The 15,452-nt window shown below is 50.6% G+C and overlaps 1 protein-coding gene across 3 annotated transcripts in view; it reads right to left on the bottom strand.

The window, feature by feature from the left end:
* Positions 1 to 14,998, bottom strand: part of RASGEF1C (RasGEF domain family member 1C) — a 76,888-nt gene extending 61,890 nt beyond the window's left edge. For all 3 annotated transcript variants that reach the window (XM_016147754.2, XM_016147755.2, XM_016147753.2), the window contains exon 1: positions 14,929 to 14,998. The gene's annotated coding sequence lies outside the window, so the exon portion shown is untranslated. The remainder of the gene's footprint in view (positions 1 to 14,928) is intronic.
* Positions 14,999 to 15,452: the final 454 nt, after the last annotated feature.

Below are 15,452 nucleotides of genomic sequence, written 5' to 3'. Positions count from 1 at the left end.
ACGATCGTGAATCTGGTTTCCTTGAGACTTGCTAAAAAGCAGCTTTGTCATTAGCTGCATTTCACGGAAGGGGAAACTGAGGCTCAGAGAGAGGACCTGACTTACGCTAGGGCACCCGGCTGGAGCATGTGGGGACAAGATGGCCCCTCTCACCCTTTCTAGAGACTCGAACTGATATTAGGCTTTTATCATCTTCTAAAACTGGATCCGGGGTGGGCCACTGCAGGGACCGATTCTGACTTGAAGGTCTCCATGCAGAGACCCCAGGGAGCATGTGTGGGGAAGGCCCAGGCTACTTATCCCACAGGCCTCAGAGGCCGTCCCACTGCACAGGGTCACCCATCCCGACAGACAGTCAAGGAGGCGACAGTGTTAGGACCTGGGTCCTGTGTAAGAGGCTACTTGGCCATGGCCACCTTTGCAGAAGGCAGCGAGCACTTGCCCCTGAGGCTGGGACCTTCCACCACAGGGGGAAGGGCTGTTCTGGTCACCTGCAGGCACTGGACACCTGTCCCCATCCTCAGCATCGGGGAGGCTGGCAGGTACTGGTGGCACTCCCAGAAAATGCCTCACCCCAGTTTCTGGCCAGCCTTTACTCAGAAAATGAGCCCCAGATCTGAGGACATACAGATGTGCTCCACCAGCTACCCGGGAGCCCTCGAGCAAGACCCTTCCCCCGAGGAGCTTCCTAAGGCAGTGGGCAGGGCGCGCCGCCTCACACGGGGGTCCGAGGGCAAGTGCGGGCAGCTGCCGCGCGCCAGAGAAACACACATCCTTGAAAGGGGACATGTGAACGTTAAGAAAGCACAGCAGTGCCGTGGCAAAAGGGGGGCGGCTGGCGCCCCCTGCCAGATTCACCAGCTCTCCTCGTCACGGCAGTGCCACGGCAGAAGCAGGGCAGAGCGATCATGACAGCAAGACCCAGAGTCCCAGCTGCAGCGCAGGCTCAGCCGTCACTGGGACCCGCCCACTCGGCACTTGCCCACCCACCACGCGGCTGCTACTGTTCCGTTTCACGTGAGGTGACCGTGGTCGAATGACTCATTCCTGCAGCATGGGATACTAGGGGAGCCAGGGCACCGTGTGGTGTGAGACCCAGAACTCAGCTCACCCTTCCTCTCCCACACTGGGCTCTGGGCCACACGCGTCAGCACCAGGACACCCACCGAGAGGAGAAGCTTTTGCAAGGCTGGGGACACCTGTATGCAGGGTGACGTAGGCGGGGCTACCCCTGAGAACCCCTGTCCTGGGCAGCCCCCTGGACATAACTGTCCTGTGTAGCATCCCCCCACCCCCACCCCGGGTCCCTCTAAGAGCCTGGCCTCAAGCTCAGGACCTCTGGGACATGAAACCCTCATTTCAGCGTTTGTTGAGCGAGGCACTCCAGGGGCACTTTCAGACTGTTTCCGGGCCTGGCTACTCTTCGGAGATGCAGCTACTCACTCATTCATGTTCTTCATATCGATCCAGATTTTAAAGTTAGCGTTACCCTCACCGATAACACCTGTGAAACATGGGTCTGATGCGCTGGCTGCATGCTTCTTAAAATCCGTTGAAACAAACATGTCGGCATATAACAATGACTGAAGAGCGAACACACGCGCTGTTGTACTCAGTCCCCGGCCGGCCTGAAGAGGCAGCTCTGCTGTCACCCTCCCCCTGAGGACACGTGGCTGTTGAGTGGAGCGGATTTCAGGTCCTCTTGCCTTGGGGTCTCTTAGGTAAACCGAGCTGCTTCCTTGACATGCCTGAGGCTGAAGGAAGCCACATCTCTGTTCCAGGGCCTGGCTGGCCCCGCCCACAAGTGGCAGGTGGCCCTTGAGGCAGAGGCCACGCAGACCACAACCTCTCAGGCCACAACCTCTCGCACAGCCCTTCTATCCCTGCCAGCCCAAGCAGACGGAGGGCCCAAAGGGCACTGGATGACCAGCCACGCCGAGTGCCTGCTTTAGTCCTGCCCAGACTGAGCCCGAGTGGTGTCTATCCTGTCATCGGGAACACTTCTGGGCCCTGCACAAGCCCTGGGGCCACCTATCACACCCCCGGCCCCGCCAGGGAGTGGCAGGAAGGCTCGCGCCCACGGCCTGCTGCGTGGGCAACAGGGGTCCTGGCTTTCCAGGGCTAACATTTTTCTTCAAAAATATTCCGCCACACAGACGCTATGAAAACACCGCTGCCCCAGTGATGGCAGCTGCCAGGGCTCAGCAGTGGCCAGTCCTGCCCGCGTCTCCTCCTGCCCCCACCTCAGTCAACCTGGCCTCCTGGGGGCAAGCGCTACAGACAAGAGGGACTTCCAGGAATGGCAACTCTGCCAGCATGAGGGAGACTAGGGTGTGGAGGTGAGACCCTCAAGTAAGGAGGCGGCACTGGGTGAGGGGCAGTGAAGGGAGGCTGGCCTAAGGACTGCAGAATACCCGTGGCTACATCCTGAGAAAGGGTGTCTTTGGGGCCATCTGCATATCAGATCTCCGGCTCAGCAGCCCGAGCCTTCCTGCTCCAGGCTACCTCCACCTCACTTAGGGGCTGGCCTGCCTTAGTCACTTATGCTCTGCTCACTGGCTCCATTTTTACCTTCCTTGCAGCTCCAGCAGGCTACGTGTCTGGTGCGGCCAGGCTGCAGCACATGTGGATGGAGCAAGGCAGGCCTGCTGTGGCAGAGGGGGACCCAGGACTGCTTCCCAGTCCCACACCAAGGTGTGGCCCCACTGCAGCTGCCCAAGGTCACAGGTCTCTGTGGCTTCTGCCTCTCCAGCATCTGTTCCTTCTTCTTCTGGCATCGGAATCCATTTTTTCCTCCCTCTCGTGCCCATGCTAGGAGGGAACGTGGCCCTGGTGGCCGCTTGGGATGGGAGCTGCCTTGGCCTATGATGGTTTGGGATGGGCACACAACCAGGCCCAACCGTCAGTCCATTCCATCCCCTAGACTTTGGAGTAGATTCATGGGTAGGCATGTCACTTGGATGGGTCACCAGACTCAATTCCCGGGACATTTATTTCAACTGTTGAGGTGGAGACTATCTTCCTGCTCAGGGCAAGGAGGCTTGCTGCACTGAACAAGCCCGATCTCATCTGATCTCGGAAGCTAAGCAGCGTCGGGCCTGGTTAGTACTTGGATGGGAAACCACCAGGTGCTGTGGGTGTAAAAAATTAAAAAATAAGAGATGGTAAGCTGACAAGGTCCTTGCAATCTGTGAGGTCAACCAAGGGTTACCTCGCCTAAATAATAATAATAATAATAATAATAATAATAATAATGAGGAGGAGGAGGAGGAGGTAAATGTGAAGCTGCTGGGGGCCTTCTTGTGAAAGCAGCCCATGTGGAGAAAGCAGAGCCAGAGGCAGAGAGACCAAGCCCTAGGTTTAGCCGTGCCTGCAGTCCACCCTAGGTTTTCTACTTATGGGTGCAAACGCATTTTCCTTTTGTGCTTAAGTCTGGCTGAGTTGGGTGTCTGCATGTACAGAAAGAATTCTAGCAGCTTAGGCTCTCGAGCTGGTCATGTTACACCATCATCAGCAGGCAGAGGCTACGCAGAATTAGCTTTGGGCTGTGGGAATTGCATTGGCTTTACATGTAGGCTGACCAGAGGACAGATATGAGCTTGGTCCTTGGCAGGGAGACCCTGTAAAATGGGCCTAATGACCACAGTTCCCAGACTGACATGCGGAGGTGACATTGGGTCTGGAACTCCATGGCACAAAGGACATTCTGGGGGTGGGGGTAGGGTATATGTCGAGGCACAGAAAGGACAAAGGCTAAGAGATGGGAGCAAGCAGAAAGGAGCAAGGCTTCTGTGGCTGGAGTCAGGTGACAAGGACCCTCATCGTAGGGTACAGGAGAGGAGGCAGGGCCCGGGATGAGGAAGACACGGGATATCCCTAGAAGGTCTCAGACTTCTGGGAGAAGAACGTGTGTGGAGAGGAGTGGCTGCATTCTGGACAGATTGGGAAGGCGATACCCACAGGCCATGCTGATGTTTGGATGGAAGGGGGATCGCTGATAGAAAGGGCACTCAGCTCCTCGGGTTTGTACATGACCACCTGAGTGACCTGACTGGGGTGAGGCAGACAGTATGGAGAAGAGGTGGAGAAGCAGGAGGAAACTTAGGGAGGGGGATCTTGGAAGCCCAGATTGGAGCTTTGCAAGAGGGAGGGCCGATCAGTGGGGGTATAGCGGGGGAGGCACGGGACCCCATAGGGGATGTTCCTGGGCTCTGACGATTCCCAGCACTGTCCCCCCACCCCATCCCACGCCTCTCACCATTAGGGGATGGCATGCAGACAGATGCAAACCCAGATCAACACCATTGACATCAGCAGTCACTCCGAGGCCCTCCCCAGGGAGTGTGCAGGGTTCATAGCACCTGAGGAGGGAACGGAGGCTCCCACGCTGTGCCAAGGGGGGTGCCCAGGGACAGGTGCGCTGGTTCAGCCAAGTGTGACCAATGTCTCCAAAGGCACGGACATGGCCTTCAGAGGAGCACAGGACACTGATCAGAATGCCTGCCAGCTACAGAGTGAAGAGAGCTAGTCGTCATTCAGGTTGCTCTTAGTACCAACGGATCTCTGCAAAAAAACACCTCCGTGCACCCACAGAAAAGTCAGACCTATTTGTTAACATTATCTGTGTTTGCAGCCGCTCCCCAGCGCTAGCATCACCGCCTCAGCTCCACCTCAGATGGTCAGGCAATTAGATTCTCATAAGGAGCGCGCAACCTATATTCCTCGCATGCGCAGTTCAAAATAAGATTCACACTCCTAATGAGAGCCTAATGCCTGACGATCTGAGGTGGAGCTGGGGGGTGATGCTAGTGCTGGGCACAGTTGCAGATACAGATGAAGCTTCGCTTACTTGCCTGCTTCTCACCTCCTATGGCGCAGCCCAGTTCCTAACGTAATTATGCTGAGTGAAAGTAGTTGGATGAATATATTTGTTATTTCGATTATGGTGACAATTTCACAAGTGTTTACATATGTCATGAATGTTTATTGCATGTCAATTACACAGATATTTAAAAAATGTTTATAAAACCTAATATTTGATAGTTACTGAAAAAATATATTTTTCAACTTTTCAACTATAACTTTTATGAACTTTAAATGCAGATTATTTATGATGAAAATTTAACATTCAAACTAGGATGTGTTGTAAGCCCAAAATGCATATCTGACTTGGAAGACAGTATGAAAAAGAAATATAAAATATGTCATTAGTAACATATTGATTAGGTTAGAATGACAATGTTGAGGATGTATTAAATAGATTAAATTAAATATATTATTCATCTAAATTTCATCTTTTTAAATGTAGCTACAAGAACATTTCGAATTATTCACGGGATCCATGACCTTTCTCCTGCCCTGTGCTGCTCTAGATGGAACTAGCTAGTTAGGGAACACATAGAAGATGGACAAACAAAATCGATGACACCAGAAGGACACCCAACTCAGCCGGAATTAAGCACAAATCCAGAACATGGGACACGCTGCAGGACAAACGTCCCCGTTTCTCCAACAAACGAATGAAATGAAGACCAAACATTTATATGTATATATACATAATACATATATAAAATAGGAAGGACTATTATAGAATAAAAGAGATTTAAGAGTTATGAAAATCAACTGCAATGTGTAGAACTTGCTTAGATTCTGATTTGAATAAATCAATTGTGAAAAGGTTTTTAAAGAATTGGGGCATCTGATTATGGACTGGCTATTAGATGATAGTAAGAAATTATTAATTTCACTAGGTGCGTCAATGGCATAATGCTTATGCCAATCGAATCCCTATCGGTTTGGATCTGCTATCAGAGTCACGAGGGGAAATGACGAGATGTCCTGGCTTTGCTTTAAGAACCAACAGGGTGAGTGTAGGGATGAAGGAAGACGAACTGCGAGTTGACAGCCGTGAGCTGGGAGGTGAGTCCATGGTGGTTCATGCATATCCTATTCTTTATATGTTTATGTTTTTGAAAATTTCCATAAGAAAAAGTTTAAGAAAATAAAAGGGAAAGTCTGTGACATTCTCCTTGAAAGTCCCACCTGGCCTGGTGCCATGTGACCTTGAGCTGCCTTCCCTCCTTCCCAAAGGCAGACTGCAGGGCTGTTCCGCGCCGCCCCCATCTGAGCCAGGGACAAAGACTGAAGCAGAAAGGGACATGGGGCTTCCTCACAAGGCGAGTGGCAGCACTGCGAATCATGTCTATTATATGCAGTTCATCTGTCAACGACTTTGCTCATGAGATTGGTTACAGCACAATAACCTAATTTGTTCCTCCTTACGCCTGCTGTTTGCAAAATATAAGGACATTTTCCCCGGCAAACATTTCAGAACTGCAACATGCAGACGCTTAAAGTCCTCTTCTTCATCCAAAGTGCTAATACGATTTGGCTGCGTTCATGCAGAAACATCTGTTTCAAACCACAGGCCACTGCGATTCATGTCTCAGGAGCAGCTGTCACACACCCTGTCATCTCAGCCTCTCTAACCTTTCCACAATCCCCCTATACTCGGTCACAAAAACCACTCGGTGTGCAATGTTTCAAGCTTAAGGGGCATCACAGAACAGGCCGGCTGTCAGAACCGCAGAGCTAGGGAAGCCCCTGGTGTGGTCAGGACACGTGTGGGTGCCTTCAGGGTGACTGATGAGTACCTCCATTAAACACAGGACTGGAGAGTACAACCATTTTCATGGGAAAATGTCACAAGTAGATTGCAGCTCCCAACAGGGGTTCCGAAGTGTGGTTAACCTTCTCTGAGGGTCAGAGCCAGCCACACCCCAATCTACATGCCCAGGTGGGGCCCAGGTATCCAAGTGTGCAGCGTGACCCACGTCTGCACCTCAGAGCCTGCCCACAAACTGCTCCTCCACCTACCTCTCCCGTGCTTCGGGTCTGCAGAAGGTTAATAGGGCCTCCAGAAACGGCTGGTTAAGAAGGACAGGAGCCCTCCTGTGCATCCTACACCACACTCCCAGCCTGTGTGCAGGATGGTGGCGACAGAGTGGCCAGTGCCTGTCCTGGAGCTGCTCATAGCCAAGATGCAGAGGGCTGGCCCTGAGCTGCCAGGGTCCCTCATGGTGGGGGCCTGGATCTTTGCTCCTTCCTCCCTCCTTCCCGACCACCCACACTCTGCACAACTCCTGTTTGACCTGCCAGAGTAGCTGGGGCACTGTCTTCCCCCTGGAGTTTCCCTTGACCTTGACTGCAGCCCTCCTCACCCAGGCATGAGCTCAGGGAACCCTGGGCCCCTCGCCAGGGCATGCTGCAGAGAGGTGCCTGCCTGGTGACCACATGGTTTGATTAACTTAGTGATCCCCAAAGTCGGAAGTATATCCCCACAGCACACACCTACTGAGGAGTGTAGAAAGGAAATATGGGAACTCCTTTTAACATTTTAGCATTTGCTGAACAGGATTTTGTTATGTACTCTTTGCTACATAAAAAGATTATCTGTAACATGTAAGTCACGATGTCCTCCACCCAATCAAACAGTGGCATGTCGCCGATCCCTCCGTTTCATAAACCTGTGCCATCCTCCCTACTCACCCCCACTTCCATCATTCCCACTATCAGAAATTTTTAAAAAATCATTAAAAATATTTTATGTCAGAAATACATATCCTTAAATAATACACTGGATAGTTAGCTTGCTTTTAAGTTTTATAAACATGGTGCCATTCTGTACACAGCACTCTGTGACTTGACTGTTCCCTGAACATGATGTTTCTAAGAGCCCGCTGTCTGGCGATCCATTTTGTGTTTCACTATTTCTTTTCCAACTTTCCTGTTGCAGCTGTTGCCATCAAGAGGAGGGCTCCAGGAGCACACACACACTTCTCTTGGGACATCGAACGTGAAACTGCCCCTTCGCAGGGCATGCAGCATGTATTTGAGTTGGCTAGATAATTCTCAGTGGTTTTGCAAACCAATTGTGCCAGTGTGCGCCCCCGCAAATGGACCAGAGGATCTTGTTGACCCACAGCCTCCCCAGCATTTCTTATTGCCTCACATGTTGATTTTTGCTCGTTGAGTGAGTGTGCAGTGGTATTTATTTCTTCCTTAAATATTTGATGCAATTCACTAGGGAAGCCATGTGAGCCAGATGCTTCTCTCTGGGGAAGTTTTTAATGATAAATTAATTTTTTTTAACGGACACAGTAGTGTGCAGATTTTCTATTTCTTCTAGGTCAATTTTGGCAAGTTATGTCTTTCAAGGCATTCGTCCCTGTTATCAGATGTATCGACACAAAGTCCTTCATAAAAATCCCTTGTTACTCTTTTACTGTCTGTAGGATATTGGCAACCTGTGTTTTCTCTTGGTCAGTTGTGCTAGGAGTTTATCAATTTAATTAATCTTTTCAAAGGGTTTTTCTCTATTGTGAGTTTTTTATTTTATTTACCTCTATTCTCACGAGGTAATGTTAACAGACAACCTGGCACACCCTGCCTGACAGAATGAGGTAGTAAGCCCTTGAGAAGTCCATCAGACAGGTGGGCAGATGGGTGGCTGAGCAGAGGGGGCACCCCATAAGCACTACAAACACCGAAGGGAAGAGCAGACCCTGCTGCCTGGAAACAGCCCAGACTGCGAACATTTCAGACTGCAAACGGCACACACCCATCGAAGTGTTTCTTGCGCAGGTAGAAAGCCCTCTAACTGGCAACACTCGAGCCTGTGTCAGCTTCAGTCCAAGGGAACAAACTGAAGCTGCCCTGGCAAATTCACGGGCCTCTCACAGATTAGCCCTTCAGACTCTTCACGGCTGAGTTTACGTGGTTTGGTCGTTTGGGGCACCCTTGGTGGCGGAGCCCTGGGTAGTGGCCCTAAGGGAAGCATGGAGGTGACAAGACATGTGTGAGAGGACACACAGCTGAAGGCCTGGCCCAGGGAGTGCTGCCTGGCAGAGGAAGTTCCTCCCACCCGCCTCACTGTCATTACTGAAAGTGAAGAAAAAGTGAATCTGCGAGAGGAAGACATCACTGTGACACACATCTACTCTGTGCCACACACAGCGCTATGGGCCCCGTTTGGTGTCTGAAGCCCAGAATGATCCTGGGAGTAAGAGCAGTCACTTGGTGAGGAAGCGGTGGCTTCCAACCCCCACTTGGAGACCTGGGAGCTGACTCTACCTCTGGTTCACTGAGGGCCTGTGTGAAACAGGCATGGTGAGCGTCTTTGCTGAAAGAGGGAATGCCCTGGGGCGCAGTCGGGGGCTAGGCCGAGAGGCCGGGGGAGCAGGGAGCAGCTCTCTGGGAGACATGGTAACTGTGACAGAAAGGGGCCGGGAAGGACTCCTGGAGGGTGGGAAGGGGAGCTGGGGCCGGAGTCCAAGGGTACCACCAGATACCCTTCAGCCTGCCCCCACACCACTGCTGGAGGATGCCATGGCCCGCAAGAGGACACAGGCCAGGCAGCTGGAAGGCAGATGGACTTCTCTTCCTAGAGGCGCATCATGGTCTATAATTTTAAAACATCTTCAACCCAAAACTCTTAACCTGAATTGAATTTTGAGGAAAGAGTCCAACGAATCAAGGTTATGGAGAAACATTGACGTGAAGCCTTTAAAACCTATCAGGAAAGATGAACAAAAGATGTGGAGTATTGTTGTAGATTGAAAGAGCCTAAAAGACCCAACAAACAAGCGTGATGCTGGATGACTGATCAGATCCTGAGTGTAAATAAAAGGCCACAATGGACATGACTGGGGCGCTTGGTGAGAGCTGCATATGGACTGTGTATGAGAACGCATTCTTGTGTTAATGTTGTTTCCAGCATGTGACACCTCGACAGAGGCTTTGAGGGAGAAGGTCCTTGTCCTCAGGAGATGCTGGCGGGTTAGCATGATTCCAGCAGTTTATTCTTAAATGCTTCAGCCAAAGTGATGAGCTCTGAGGTAAAGCACATGCTGCAAGATGTTAATCCAGCACCAATGGTGCGAATAGACTCTAGGGAGCTCATGATGCCTGTCTCCTGGTGCTCATGCCCTTGAGTGTGGATGGAACTGACTTCCTCCAACCCACAGACTCTGGCAAACATGATGGGACGTCACTTCCGAGATTCAGTTAAATGAGATGCTGTCTTGCTAGCAGATTTACTATAGAGACTCATTTCTGGTCTGATGGAGAGGAAGCCATGTGGCAAGGAATGGCAGTGGTCCCTAGAAACCAGTGGCTTCCAAAAGCTGAGGGCAGACTCCAGCCAACCACTAGCAAAACACTTCAACTCTCAGTTCTGTAACTGCAAAGAACTGAGTGGAAAAGTGAACCCATTCCTCGTTGGGCCTCTGGACAATGACCTGGTCCTGGTCAGCACAGGTGAGAAGTCAGCTCTGCCTGGATAGAAACTATGAGGTAATGCATGTGTGTTGTTTTAAGCCACTAAGTTTATAGTCACTTGTTACACAGCAATAGATAGCTAATAAGACCATATTAAAACATAATACATCACCTCCCAAGTGGTTTCTATTTCAGGAATGCAAGGATGGCTTAATATTTATATTAACAAATTTTGTGTCTTATTATTTGCCTCATCCTCATCCTGGACCTGATAGTAGAAAATCCATTAATATGATTCATCTTGTTAATAGCCTAAGGAGAAATATCATAGAATTATCTCCACATCTTCAACAACAGTCAATACTCATTGCCAATTTTACAAAACCAACAAGTATATATATGTATCTCTCCTTCCTAAAGTCAGCATCTTTTTTCATGGGAGAAGTACCAGAGGCCTTTTCCCTCAGGTCAGGAACAAAGTAAGGGTGCCCATTAGATCCAGTATTTAATACCGAATTGGAGGTATTTAGCTAATTTAATTAGATTAGAGAAAGCAATTTGATGGCCTAAGAATCAGTGAAGGAGAAGTAAAATGATTGCAATTTGCAGATCACAGAATAACTGAACTACCTAAAAGAATCAATGATAAAACTAACTGCAAAATAGGTTTTGTGAGGTACATATAATAACACACACACACACACACACACACACACACACACACACACACACACATGAGCCAGTTACAAGATATAATGGAAGAAAAAACATTTATAATAGCAACAAAGTAAAGTACTCATGAATAAACTTAACAAGAAATGTGAGGAAAACTCCAAAATGCTCCTGAAAGTAGTCTTAAACGAATAAAAGACTAAGTAGTTTTGAATACAAAAACATTCCTGGCTTTTGAACAAGATGACTCAATTTCATACTGATGTCAATTGTTCAAAGAAAAAGTCATCTATAAATTTAATATGACCCGAACAAAAAACACCAGCAACACACTGCCCTGGCGAGGAAAACGTGAAATGAAGAGCATCGTCAGGAAGATCAGCCCTACTGGGTGTTCAAACACCAGGACGGGCATTGAGTTCAAGCTCCCTCCCCTGTTTTGGTAGTTGTGGATAAAGTCTTCTTGTCATTCACACACACAGGTGCGCACGCACCTGCAAACACACAGCCCAACGCTTGCATAATTCCACCATGTGAAGAGACAAGGCTGTGAGACAGACCAGAACACCCAAAAACAGGTCTAACTGCATTTGGATGTTTAGCGAATGATACATGTGCACTTCAGATTACTGGAGAAGAGATGCCGCTTAAATCAGTCGTGCTAGGATAGAGGGATAGACATTTGGGAAAAGATTAAATTGTTTCCACAAACTAAGTACCAAACCAAACAAGAATTAGGAAACATGGATAAATGAACATGGATAAATTCATTACAATTAAGTATGAGGAAGCCTTTATAAATAGGGTTCAAAATCTATATGCAGTAAAAGAAAAGAGGGATTAAATCAACTACATGAAACTAGAAAGCTTTTAATGGCAAAACCCACTATCTACCATACACAAAGTAAAAAACAAAACAAAACAAAACAAAATGGGGAGAACTATTTGCACCACAATGAAGATAAAACACTAATAATCTCTCTAATATGTATTTTAAACAAACTTTTAAATCCAAGGTGGGGAGTGGGGGGAGGACCAAAAATCCAATAGGAAATGGGCAAACTATATGAACTATATGGACAGGAAATGCACAGAAAAAGATAATCATAAACATATGAAAAGATGTCCAGTTCCACACACAATAATAGAAATGTGAATTAAAATGCATCGAAATGCTCTTCCCTGGCCCTCAGATTAGCGAGGTTGTGGAGAAAGCAGACACTGTATTATGTTACTGGTGGAGTACAAAATTTGGGGACAGGGGAATTTGGGAATAGCAAACAAAACAAACACACATTTACTCCTACTTCTGGGAATTAAAGATACACCTCAGAAATACAAACAACCTATGTGCAAGGTTATCCATCATTCTGTTATTTTTAATAATGAAGGCCTAGAAGAAGCCAAATATTCACTCACAGGACAGCCACACAGTGCAGTATTATGAGGCCATACAAAGAATGAGGAAAGTCTTTATGAACTAGTAAGGAGATATTTTTAATTTAAAAAAGCAAGGTACAAAGGAGATGTGTATGTTAACTTTTGTGACAGTGCATAAATGGCTTGTTTTGCAAACAAATCCAGGAAGAACAAACCAGATTTCAAATGGTTACAGACACTATGGGGACAAGGAGGAGGAGACAGGGACTTTTATTCAAAAAGTGAAATTTCCATAAAAACGGAAAGAAAACAAAGCCAAACTGCATGCAAACAGAAACAGATGAAGCTAATGATATATCAAATCGGTAACATATTCACATAGTGCTGACTACACATCCAAAGAAATCCTGAACTTGACCTAGTAGGTTTGGGTTGGTAGTGATTTGGAGGTAGTGACTCAGAATTATTTCGGGTGCAGTCTAGAACTAAGCAAGTGATTAAATATATTGATGTTTTGGGGAACCAGGTTCTTAATATGGGATAAAGAAGATGGAAATATTAAATTTTATTTAAAAAAATGATTTCTGTGCTCAGTCTACTGAGAAGGCACAGAGGCAACAATGCTAAGGTAGCGATGAGCACATCTAATGCCCAGATCCCAGCTTCTAAAACCCAATCCCCACTAAAAGGCACCAAGACTTCTTGGAGGAATGGTTGACCTTGGGTCTGAGTCAAAAAGCAAGTGAGAGCTGGAACAATGCTGAAGGCTGTATGGGGAACATGTCAAAAAGACACATAGACCAGCCCGAACACCCAGCATCCTATCTTATCTCTGCAAACTCCATGCAGGCGCCCCTCCCCCACTGGGTCCAGGGAGGGTGGAGAGGGCAGGTGATGCTCCTGGGAGGATGCAGCGAGAGGGGCAAGGCAGTAGCTGCCCTCTTTGTCCTCCAGCCCTGCCTGGATAGAGGTCTCCCTGTGGCTGCGGCCCCATAGGGTGGACCCCATATGAAGCAGCCTTTTGACATCTCCCTGCTCCCTCTCCTGGCCCCCTTCCAGTCTTCTCCTTCCTTTCAATTCTCAAACTCTAAACCCTCTGCAGATCTACTACAACAGAGGAAAATCCAAACCCTATAGCTCCCCTCACTGGCTCTGCTGCACCTACTCCCACCCATCACCTATGTCTGCCTCTGGGGCCACGCACCTGCTGTTCCTTCAGACCTTTCCAATGGGCTCCACCCTTCCATTCAAGTCATAGCCAATAGTCACTGCTCAGGACCACCCTCTCTGATCAGGCTAAGGCTCTGCCCCTACCTCAATCTCTCTCCACCCCAATTACCCTCTTTTATTTTTTTCCTGTCACTTATCCTCTGCCATGTCCTCGGTATTTCCTCTGATCATTTGCTCAGCTTCCCTCTCCCACATCTGTTTGAAAGCACTTACTGGGGCCGGGAGCAGACCTCCCACAGTAGGAGCTCTATGAATGCTCTCGGTTCGGAATGGGCAACCTCAGGCCTTTCCTAGTCACCTAGAACAGTGGCTGAAATATGGCTTTTGGAACTGTTGAAACCCCAGCTTGGCCACTGCATGATCCTGAGCCCCTGAACAAGTCCTGTCACCTCTTTAAGCCTCAGTTACTTCAGCTGTAAGATGGGGACCCTGGACCACTCCGGGAAGTAAAGTTTCCCAGGCACGTCTCTGGTTCCTGAAGCTCAGCAGAACACCTGCCTCCTGGCCAGGAGGCAGGAGGAAGGGGCTGGGGCGAGCCCTCCACCACCCCCGCTGCCACACCTGTTCTTGCCACACTGCCCGCCACTTGGAGCACGGTGCGTCTCCAGAGCATTCCTTCCCTCCTCTCCAGGCCTTGCTTTCCCCACCTAAATACGAAGAGGCGTGAACCAGAGTCCCTTGACCTGCCCACTGTCACTGTGCGGGGGACACAGCAGAACCCCAGGCTGACTACTGTCCCTCTGGCTCTCTGGCGGCAGCACTGGTCCTTTCCTCAATCCGATTCCAGCTTCAGAGACAACAGCACCCTCTTCCTCCACGGACAAGGCCCTTCACTTTCTTCACAAGCAGCGGCAGGCCACCTTTGCCGGTCCCATTTCAGAGACCGGGAAACTGAGGTCCAGAGCGCAGTGGAGGCCTTGGGTCCAGACTGGCTTTTCCTGCCACCCAAGTGCCTGACGAAGCGCGCTCCTCGCGCCTAGTGGAGTGGTTCGGGCGCCGCAGAGCTCAGGCGTCTCTCGCCGAGGCGCCGGCGGGTGCCCTCCGCGGGTACCCTGCCCGCCACCACCGGCCGCCCGCACCCGCGCCCCTCAGGGCACCCTAGGCGCCCAGCAGCCCCCTCCCGCCGGCCAACACCCCCGTGCGCCAGCCGACCAACCACGCGCACTGTCACCCGCGTGCGCACCTGTACCCCGGGTCAGGCCGCGCGTCCCCGCGCAAGGGCCGACCACCCGCTGTCCCCATCGGCTCGCTGTCCTGCACCTCCACGTCCCGACCCCTCTGCTCAGCGCCCGCCGCCTCTGCCGCCTCTGCTGCCGCCCCTCCCCGGCCCGCAGCGCCCGCGTCCTGCCCGGCCGCGCCCCGACTCACCGGCTCCCGGCGCACCAGAACCCCGGGCCCGGCCCATGGGCAGCACCCGCTGCGCCCGCTGCGAGCGGACCTGGGGCTGCCCGCCGCCCGCCGCCAGCGGCTCCTGGGCGCAGCCTGCCGGGCGCTGGCGGCCGGCCCCCGAGCAGCGCGGGCGCGGCGCCCCCTGGCGGCCACACGGGGGAGCGCGGGGCGCGCGGCTGGGGTGGGGCTGAGAAGCCCTTTCCGCGCCCTTCCCGTGGCCTTGCAAACCCCGGTGGCCCTGCCCACCAGCCTCGCCCCTGCTCCAGGCCTCAGGGTCAAGGCCAAGCGTCCTGTGTTCAGGATCTTCGGCTGCAGCTCGCCTCCCACCCCAGTTGCTGCTACCCACTCCGAGCATCACGCGCTGCCGCCTGAATGAGGCTTCTGCTCAACTCTGCACCAGAACTGTCCCCCATCAACTCTTCCCTGGTAAACCCCTGGCACCCTAACATCTGGTTCACCCCCTTTCCTCAAGACTGGGCCATGGCCAGTCTTGCCAGTCTTCC

The sequence above is a fragment of the Rousettus aegyptiacus genome, unplaced genomic scaffold (assembly GCF_014176215.1).
Source record: "Rousettus aegyptiacus isolate mRouAeg1 unplaced genomic scaffold, mRouAeg1.p scaffold_m13_p_7, whole genome shotgun sequence".
NCBI classification, from domain to species: domain Eukaryota; kingdom Metazoa; phylum Chordata; class Mammalia; order Chiroptera; family Pteropodidae; genus Rousettus; species Rousettus aegyptiacus.
The sequence above is the reverse complement of the archived record's forward strand: the minus strand, read 5'-3'. Positions and strand labels throughout refer to the sequence as shown.